General features: G+C 39.5%; 1 protein-coding gene and 1 long non-coding RNA gene across 8 annotated transcripts in view; one reads left to right on the top strand and one right to left on the bottom strand.

The window, feature by feature from the left end:
- The window catches only part of TASP1 (taspase 1), a 315899-nt gene that overhangs the window by 59408 nt on the left and 245756 nt on the right, over positions 1 to 10735 (bottom strand). The window lies entirely within an intron of this gene.
- The window catches only part of LOC140618066 (uncharacterized), a 51349-nt gene that overhangs the window by 20747 nt on the left and 19867 nt on the right, over positions 1 to 10735 (top strand). The window contains exon 2 of the long non-coding RNA XR_012018241.1: positions 4907 to 5016. This is a non-coding gene — a long non-coding RNA (uncharacterized lncRNA). The remainder of the gene's footprint in view (positions 1 to 4906; positions 5017 to 10735) is intronic.

Raw genomic sequence — 10735 nt, 5'->3', positions numbered from 1 at the left:
ATTGTGATGGACCTGCTTTTTTCTTCCAGGAATTTCTTATCATGAGATGAAAGAGATTTTTTCCCCCAAGTATCATTCATCTTTTGTTTTGTTTTGTTTTGTTTTTTAAGATTTTTCTAAACAGAAAAGATCCCTGAAAGCATAGAAGCCCTTTGGTCAATTGTATCCCTGATCTCACCCTCTTCAGTCATGAATACAGTCATGCAGCTATGACAGGGATCAAGAAGAAGCAGAACCTCTTTGGAAAACAGTAGGTGGGTTCCTCAAAAAATTAAACATGAAATTACTATATGATCCAACAATTCCACTTATGGATAATACTCCAAACAAGTGAAAGCAGGAACACAATAGCCATAAGGTGGAAACAACCCGAGAGTTCATAAACAAAATGTGACATATATTATACACATGGAATGGAATATTATTCAGCCCTAAGAAGGAAACTCTGACACATCCTACAACATGGATGAACTTTGAAGACATTATGTTACGTGAAATAAGCCAGATACAAAAGAACAAATGTTGTAGGATTTAACTTATATGTGATATCCATTAGTCAAGTTCATAGAGACAGAAAATAGGATGGTAGTTACCAGGAATGGGGGGAGGAGGAATAGGGAGTCACTGTTTAACAGGTATAAAGTTTCAGTTTGAGAAGATGAAAAGTTCTGGAGATGAATAATGGTGATGGTTATACTACAACATGAAGATACTAAATGCTACTGAACTGTGCATTCAAAAATGGCTAAAATGGCTGCGCCTCTCTCTCTCTCTCTCACTCTCTCACTGTGTTTCTCATGAATAAATAAAATCTTTTTTAAAAAATGGCTAAAATGATAAATTGCCATGTATATTCTACCATAATAACAATAAAGAAAAGAATAAAGCAGAAATAACAACTTCCTACCTGGTTTAGAATAGTACTCCGCATGATAGCATTAAGAGAAGGGGCTAGCTAAGAGTGAATCAGACCCCCATAGAAGACCCCCATAGAATGCAGACCCCCATCGAAGAAACACTAACACCACCAGGTTCTGTTCACAAATAGGTTGGAAATCTCAAATCAAGTTTGTTAAAATATCTGTCCCTAAGAGAGAAGCTCACAGGAAAATCTGTCTTCATGTTTCCCAGAGATTCAGAGAGAATCCAGTGGGACCTCCTGGCAGGCCTAGTGGTCTAGGCATGAGAATAAATTAATTGTTTAAAGATCAAAGAGTGAACATATGTCCAAGCAGATGGCCTGCAACTTGACCAGGGGGATGTTGGTCTTAAAGCAAGTGATTTCCTGCTGACCAAGGAAAAGACCAGAGCTAGAAGGAAGAAAGTCTTGCCCCACAAACCAGGGGGCTTGATAGCAATCCCTTGAGATTTACAAAAACACAGATGGCCAATTCAAACTTATCTCTGACATTCTCGCCCCCTTTACGATAGAAGGCCATCTAAATAAACTAAGCTAAACTACAAAGCCTCAAGGAGAGTTAGGAAGGAAAAGAAAAAGGATTAGAAAACATGATCGTGGTCTTGAGATAGCTGTTAACAGTACTTGGGCAAAATACTTCAAGAACACATTGAGATTTGTATAAATTTTGCTGTTTACAAAGACAAAAATGCTCAACTAGGCAAACTAGTTTAATTTCTCAGGATTGCCCCTTCTCCAAATCATCATGTAGTCAAGAGGGATTCTGCAGTTACAAAACACATTGGTGTGATCTTGGTGTTGAGAGTAATAAAATGGTTAACCATCCATCTGTGTAACAGTACTTGCCCAGTTTCATCCATCAACATGATCTTCTGACTCATCACAAAATAAGTGCCCTTGCTCTGAAAACATTTGAGCCAGGATGTATTTGAAGCTTTCTGTGGAAATTTCAATGGAGCATCAAATCACATTATAAACAGTGAGAGTTGTTTAAGAAAATGTTTTATATGAGTGTTCATCTCAAAAAGTTCTTTTAGAGAAGTGGGTTTGAATTCCTCTTGTGGCTAAAGAGACCATTTTCTACAATGAACTTATATGTTAGCATTTAAAAGTACAATAAGGTGGGGATCCCTGGGTGGTTCAGCGGTTTGGCGCCTGCCTTTGGCCCAGGGCGCGATCCTGGAGTCCCGGGATCTAGTCCCACGTCAGGCTCCCGGCATGGAGCCTGCTTTTCCCTCTGCCTGTGTCTCTGCCTCTCTCTCTCTCTATGTCTATCATAAATAAATGAATAAAATCTTTAAAAAAATAAAAAATAAAAGTACAATAAAGTATTTTACATTGTTTAAGGACTGCGTAGACTCTCAGGCACCCTATAAGCATTAAGAACTTAACAAGGTAACTTTAAAAAGAAAAGAAAAAAAAGAACTTAACAAGGTGTCATTAAACCATTTAAATACCAATGTACTTTTATTAAAATTTACAACTAATGATAAGTAGCACATAAAAATCATGTATGAAAAAGCAGCAGACAGGTTCATTTCAGGTTGTTTTCCTCCACTTTTTGTTGCATGTTCCACTCACACTCCTCTCTAACCATGATTCCATGTCTCTAATGCCCTTTTCTGGTTCTTTCTCAAGTAAAGACTTCCTTGACTGGATCCCCGACTCAATCTAGAAGCTCTTCTTCTAACTCTTAAGGCACACATCTGAGCATTTCTTGTCCTTTTTATGGAATCGTCTTGGTTTTTGTCTGCTTTGAATTTTTAGGCCTCTGTAATTGAAAGTCAATTGGAGGCAGGAGCTGGTCTTGCATACACCTCTGTGTTCCTTGTACCTGTCAAAGTGCTTGACCCAGAAGGCACACTCTGGAAATGCTCACTGAGTGAAGTGACTAAAATACACCCTCAAGGCCTATCCTTATGAATATACAAAGAATCTCAAGTGTATCAACTAGTATGACCAGTTTGATTAAAAAGTTAATCAAACTAGTTTGTCATGCATGAACAGAAATCTCACAGAGGAAGACATAGACATGGCCAACAAGCACATGAGAAAATGCTCCGCATCATTGGCCATCAGGGAAATACAAATCAAAACCACAATGAGATCCCACCTCACACCTGTGAGAATGGGGAAAATTAACAAGGCAGGAAACTACAAATGATGGAGAAGATGTGGAGAAAGGGGAACCCTCTTGCACTGTTGGTGGGAATATGAACTGGTGCAGCCACTCTGGAAAACTGTGTGGAGGGTCCTCAGAGAGTTAAAAATAGAGTTGCCCTATGACCCAGCAATTGCACTGCTGGGGACTTACCCCAAACATACATATGCAGTGAAACGCCGGGACACCTGCACCCCGATGTTTCTAGCATCAATGTCCACAATAGCCAAACTGTGGAAAGAGCCTCAGTGTCCATCGAAAGATGAATGGATAAAGATGTGGTCTATGTATACAATGGAATATTCCTCAGCCATTAGAAACGACAAATACCCACCATTTGCTTCAACGTGGATGGAACTGGAGGGTATTATGCTGAGTGAAATAAGTCAATCAGAGAAGGACAAATATTATATGGTCTCATTCATTTGGGGAATATAAAAAATAGTGAAAGGGAATAAAGGGGAAAGGAGAGAAAATGAGTGGGAAATATCAGAAAGGGAGACAGAACATGAGAGACTCCTAACTCTGGGAAACGAACAAGGGGTAGTGGAAAGGGAGGTGGGCGGGGGGTTGGGGTGACTGGGTGATGGGCACTGAGGAGGGCACTTGATGGGATGAGCACTGGGTGTTATGGTATATGTTGGCAAATTGAACTCCAATTAAAAAAAAAAAACTAGTTTGTCATGGATTCTTTTAAATGGATTTTTTTTTTAAGATAACTAAACTTTTCCATTTTCCAAGTGATTGTGCTGTTAGAACAGAGATGGAACTTTAGATTTCTCAAATGCTAACAGCTCCACACCAATGGAACCCACTGGCTTCATACTTAAAATTCTCTGCTTTCTTGCTAATTTCCTGACTGACTGAGGTTCTTCACTCCTTGAAGAACTATCCACTTATAAATTAAACTAATTCAAACCCAATATTCTTAGGACCATATCTTATTATAAAAATCAAATACATTGTATAATAATAAATTTAGCCTAAGATTTCAAGATGAGAAAGTTAAAGAAAAAATATCATAGAAATAATATAATTCCTTGATGTCCTAATCACAATCTAAGTTGAAGCTGAGGGCAGCCCGAGTGGCTCAGCGGTTTAGCGCCGCCTTTAGCCCAGGGCTGATCCTGGAGACCCGGGATTGAGTTCCACGTCAGGCTCCCTGCATGGAGCCTGCTTCTCCCTCTGCCTGTGTCTCTGCCTCTCTCTCTCTCTCTCTCTCTCTCTCTCTCTCTGTATCTCTCATGAATAAATAAATAAAATCTTAAAAAAAAATAAGTAGTAGCTGAGACTTCCTATCATTCATATTCATGTCTTTAAATCTCTTAAGACCACCTTAGTGACTGTTCTTTTGTGGTTTCTAGGAAAACTCAAAGCACACAATTTAATTTTAAAAGTCTCAAAAGCCTTTATTAGTGGGTATATTTTAATCCATCTTTCTACTCTTAGGAGAATTGTCGAGATCTGTCACAAGAGACAAGGGAAGAGTCTCTTAAACAAGTTATTATCCTTCTTAATGGGGTCAGAAAAATAAAATCTGGGCAGACACAGTCCAAAAAAAAGCTGTTGGAAATATTTTATTCATTGGTTTCATAATTCTGAGGGTTTGGTTTTCTGTTTTTAAAATATAGAACTTGAAGCAAGATAGTACTGTCAAAGCAATACAGGCATTTACAAGTAGAACAAATGACATTGAGAAAACATTCCACACAAAGACTTAAGAAACAGTATTTCAGAACAGACAGTAGGTGTTTTCATCAACCAGAAGCTTAAGAAGTACATGTAATACGTAACATATCATGTCCAATTCTAAAATTAATCCACAGAGGCAGTTTATCATGATGGCTATGTACAGAATCAGAGCATCTTGGGTGCTGGGCCATGTCCTCTTTTTCCTGGACACACTGAGGAGCTACATTTCTCAGCTTCCTTTCAGGTAAGTGTGGCTACGTGACTGAATCAGGCCAGTGGACTAGAATACTATGTGCCACTACCAGGTCTGGCAGAAAATTTTCTTATGCATCATTCTCCATGTTCTTTCTCTGATGACCTTGAGGAGGAGCCTGGGACCTTGGCTCACAACTTGGAGGAGAGCCTGCTGCTAATCACAATCCCCAATTTGGATTTTAGAAACACACTTCCTACTGTGTTTGAGCAACTACATATTTTGGGGTTTCCTTCTTAGAGCTGCTGGCACTATCTTAATCAATAATGGTTCAATATAGGCCTCTGCACTTTCTAGCTGTGTAACCTCTGTTGGCTATATAACTTCTCAGAGCCCCATCTCTAAAATGAATATATTAGTGGCATTTATGATCAGGTTGATATGGACTACATGAGATATTGCATGCAATGAAAACATGTGTCAATAAATGTAAGATTATCATTAGTCAAACAAATACACAGCCATGAATAAAACATCAAACGCACAGTCTCTCTTGTAGATTATTGCATATCGCAGAATTGGGGAATTCTATTTTAAAAGTTTGATAGTCTACAAAAACAATGAGGTATTTTAAAGAAAAATTAGCTGCATGCTAAAAGGTAAGGTTCAAGAAAATGGTCACTTTTAGGTCAGTATTTTTGATGGTGCTATTTTGCTGCTACAGATAAAAGAATAATTGCTGAATATTTAGTAGCTGCTAAGGGTTTGTATATATCTGCTCACTATATAACTAATCTAAGGACTCAAAAGCAGTGAACATGTTTGGGTGCTAAAGAGAAAACCAAAATGGTAGAAAACTAGCAAACTGCCTTCTAAGAACATGTACCATGGTAGGGAAGACAAGCACTCTAAGGGTTAGAATACTTCAAGGTGTGTTTTCTATCACCACCAAGCAATTAACTCTACTCTGCTGATATTGATCAGGGGTCCTACAGCTGAACTCAATTCTGACACTGTCTACCAGGACATAGTGTCAGACTCTATAGGCTAAGGGCTCAGTCCCACAAGACTGTTCCTCCTTCCCAATCCAGATGCCATTCCCAAATCCAGACTGCCACTTGACCTACCTACAATAAATAGGAGGTTCCCATACCTCTCTTCAATTTTGCTCATTTTCTAGAATGACTCACAGAACTCAAGAAAACAGTTTACTTATTCAATTACTGGTTTATTGTAAAAGTATATAATTCAGGAGCAGCCAGATGGAAGAGATGCATAAGGCAAGGTAGCTGGGAAGCAGTTCAGAGCTTCCATGCCTTCTCCAAACATGCCATTGTCCCAGCACCTCCACAAGTTCACCAACTCCAGCCTACTGGGGTTTTTTGGAGGCTTTGCTACATGGGCATGACTGATTAAATCACTGGCTAGTGGTGACTGAGCTCAATCTCCAGCCCGTTACTTTCCCTGGACACTGGGGGATTGGCCTGAAAGTTCCAACTCTTAATCACATGGTTGGCTCCCTGGCAACCAACCCTCATCTTTAGGTTACCTTGGAGTTTTCTGAAAGTTGCCTCATTAACATAAACTCAGGTGCAGTTGAAAGGGGCTTGTTATGAACAATGAGACACCCATTTCACCTTTATGGATATACCTCGATTTTAGGAACTGAGGACAAAAGACCAAATATTATAACAAGATATGATCCCACTGCTCTTAAGTGCTTACACTATTCCAAGGCTTTTTAAGTCGTGAGTCAGGGACCAAATATATATTTCTTATGATAAATCACAATATTACAGATATCCAAACACAAATGCCATAGAATCAGGAGTGAAAACATGGATGTGGATCAAAGAATTGAGGACGACATTCCAGAGGCCTTGGCACTGGAAGTCAAGTAGAGCAGGAGGGCAGAGGGACACAAAAATGACATGTTGGACCTTAGTGAAGGAGAGGTGACAGGTTTATGTGGTTTGAGCCACATAGTTTTCCCAAGTTTTAAAAATAGAAAGTATTTTTAAATAGAGAAGCTGTACAAAAGCATTCTGATTCCTAGCTTCCCTTGAAAAATTTGACAACCCTTGCATTCCTTCACTGGGATGAAGTGGAGTTACCTTCTTAAAGTACATTTTTTTCTCAAGAATTTTTCTACAGGCAGGGCTGTGTCTTCCTGTGGTGTGTCCAGAAGGCACCCAATATTTGGTGATCCGTTTTCCACGGGTTTGGTCCACTGGGTTCAGGTGGTGGCAGCCTGATCCCTCCATATAAAATTCCCACATCAACCTTTTGTCCGATGATTTTAGCAGCCACTGATAATCATTGCTTAGACCCTTTATTTCATGAAGGAGTTCCCAAAGGGTGATTTCCTCACTGTCACTCTACCTCAAGAGCTGAAATTCTTCTATGAAGAACTTTCTCTCATCAACTTTTTGATATTCCAAAACAAAGTTTACATAAGAAAGGAAAGATAAATACTTGATTTTTCCAAAGCCTTTTCAGGGTGCAAATAATAAGCCTTCAAAAACAGCCAATCATTCTCCCCATCATTTTCTGTGATGTTAAGAAACCAGTTTTTTTAGGAGAAAGGTGGTAAGAGATTAGAGGGAACATAGTTGGGGGGTGGGGAAAAGTGATGGAAAGAGAAGGTGCAGCCTTTTTCTTCTTCATTCCTATCAGCTAAAGGCCAATTCTTCTATATTTTATAATAACGAAAGAGAGAGAGAGAGACAGAAACAAAAGAATTGCAAGAGCTACTTTCAAACTGGCGATGTGAAAGAAACTGCATATCTGTTTGGACTGGCTTGCTAGCTCTGTTCTGGACTAATTTGTACATTCATCTGTTTTAAGTCAAATATAGTACCTAGTAGAATGAATTAGCTCCTGGACTGGCATAAGTACTACTGTCAGTTAATATGGTAAAATTTGATCAAGGTCAATTTGATTATTTAGCAGAAAGTTCCTTCATCAAAGTGAACTGGGTGTTAAGATAGTATATGAGTCTGCTAAGGCCTCAGGCTGGGTGGCTTAAACAACATTAATTCATTTTCTCACAGATCAAGGTTTGATTTTTTCGAGGCCTCTCTCCTTGGCATACAGATGGTCTCTTTTCCATCAGTTATCCCTAGTGTCTCTTTCTCTTCTGCTAAGGACCTGAGTCCTACTGAGTTAGGGCCCCACCCTGTTCATTTACCTTAATCATCTCTTTAAAGGCCCTATCTCCACATGCAGTCACATTCAGGGTTAAGGATTCAAGATCGGAATTTGGGGGCTAGAGAAGGGGGAGAAAGACACAACTCAGTCCATAATAGGACCAGTCCCTAACAGATACAGATCTCAGAGTGATATGGAGTGAAATCCAGCAACGCCCATATATTCTGGTTCCTTTAGTTCTCGGAGCGGAACTCCTCCTCTTCCCACTTTGCTTGGTCCTTTCTCTTTCTCCACTTGCCTCCTTGCTGTTACTCAACCACACAGCACACCCTAGCTTGAAGGCCATTACAGATGCTGTGCCCACTGCCCAGAAAGCTCTTCCATCCAATATCCCTGTGGCTCGCTTATTCAATCCTGCCAGATCTGAACTCCAAAGCCACCTTTTCAAGAAGGTTTAACCTGGCCACTGGCCCTGAATCTCACTACCATCACTCTCTCTGCCTCAAGGCTTCCTATGTCCTTACTACTATCTAACCAGTCATATATTTTGCTCCTTTATCTTATTCATTCCTTGTCTCCCCTGATGGGACAAAAACTCTGTGAAGACAGGAAGTTTATCTGCTTGCTCACTGCTTTTTCCTCAGTTCCTAAAAGAGAGTCTGGTATATGGCAGGGGTTCAATATATCTGATAAACAAAGGATTTTATTTTATTTATTTTTTAAAGATTTTATTTATTTATTTCTGAGAATACACAGAGAGGAGAGAGAGAAGCAGAGACACAGGCAGAGGGAGAAGCAGGCGCCATGCAAGGAGCCTGACATGGGACTTGATCCCTGTCTCCAGGATCAGGCCCTGGGCCGAAGGCGGCACTAAACCGCTTGAGCCACCCGGGCTGCCCCAAATAAAGGATTTTAAATAAATGATAGTTGGGAAACAAAAGTGCAAATTGCAAATTAGACATTTTATATTTCTTGATTTTACATTTTATAGTTTTTGATTATAGTTTATGTAATAAACCTTTAGTGAAATTTGAATAAATGAAACAATCAAAATGATATTGAAGTTGTGGACCTTAAAAAAAAGTCTGAAAACAAAAGTCTGCACATTTCCCAAGACTGACACAGTATGATCCAACAGATTCTGTTCATTCATTTACACCACAATTGCATGTCAGCACACATAGTATCCTCTTTTAGAGAGAGATCATTGCAAACATCAGCTACTAGATAGTGGTCAAGTGGGGACTGTGTGCTTTGTGTGTCTCTTATGTTAGGCCACATTAATAAAATTTTGATGAAGTCAGCAAGACAAAGAATATGGAAAACACTACGGTTTGCATGAGCATTTTTCCTTCTGGAAAGCAGGACTCTAGCCTGGCTAGTGAGACATCAGTGCCTCCAGCTAAATCTTATGTTATCATGAGCATTTGAAGGGACAGATACTCTTTTTCCCTAACATCTTCCCTTCTCCTGTTAGTTCTGCCTTACTTTTCAAACCGTTGAGTCCTTGGTAACTTATATTTTTCCACCCATTAATGGTGTCACATGAACTTTCTTTTTTCCTTTTTAAAGATTTTATTCATTTATTTGAGACAGGGAAGGGAGAGAGAGAGAATGAGCAGGGAGGAGAGGCAGAGGGAGAGGGAGAAACAGACTCCCTGCTGAGAGGGAAGCCTGATGTGGGGCTAGCTCCCAGGCACCAGAGATCATGACCTGCGCAGATGTTTAACCAACTGAGCCACCCAGGCACTCCTCACATGAACTTTCTTAATATACTATGGAATAATCTGTATATTTTAAAGGATAAAGATCCATTTAGCTACAGGCTAGGTCTGTCTTCTATATTTATTACTATGTTACTTAGGGCATGTAAATTTGGTACTGTGAGGTGGCTCTGTTGGCTGAGCATATCTTATGTCTTTACATAGTAAATTCTTACCTCATGTGATAATAGTCGCTCTGTGCTTTCTTTTACTGGCACAAATATGATAGACCTTAAATGACCGATTCCAGGGAGAAGGGCAGAGGAAGTGTGTCTGGTTAGTTTTTATTGCTTTGTTTCTATTATGGGCATTTCTCCCCCCTTAATGAGTGAGTCAGGACACACCACCACCCCCATCCTTTTCCCAGAAGTTCCCTGCCCACTGGTTTCAAGAGCTGTCTTTCAAGGTGATATAACTTGTGAATAAGTATATTCTAAGCCTTCTTTGTGTGTGGCATTAAACCTTGGAATGTAGTTTACTACTCTAAAAATAGTTTGGTCTTTAGACTTCATCCTGAAAGCAGATGTCCTCAAGTAGTTGACAGTGTTACATGAACCTGCTTAATACAGTCCAGAATAATGTGTATATTTTACAGAACAAAACCCCATTTACCTACAGGTCTTAAAATCTGGGTGCTCATTTCCTAAACCTCTGTGATAGTGGGCAAGTCAGTGAAGTCTGAGTTATAAAATGAAGACTTCAGATTAGATTATCTCTAGAGTAGCCAGCCCCTCAAGTTTTAACATTCTCTGATGCTGACTTCATTTAGCTTGCATATACATTGTTAATGAGTTCAAAAACAAGTGTGTTACTTCTATTCCATCATTGTCTTAAACTAAAAGTAATAAATAGGCCAA

Source organism: Canis lupus, chromosome 26 (assembly GCF_048164855.1).
Source record: "Canis lupus baileyi chromosome 26, mCanLup2.hap1, whole genome shotgun sequence".
Taxonomy (NCBI): domain Eukaryota; kingdom Metazoa; phylum Chordata; class Mammalia; order Carnivora; family Canidae; genus Canis; species Canis lupus.
The sequence above is the reverse complement of the archived record's forward strand: the minus strand, read 5'-3'. Positions and strand labels throughout refer to the sequence as shown.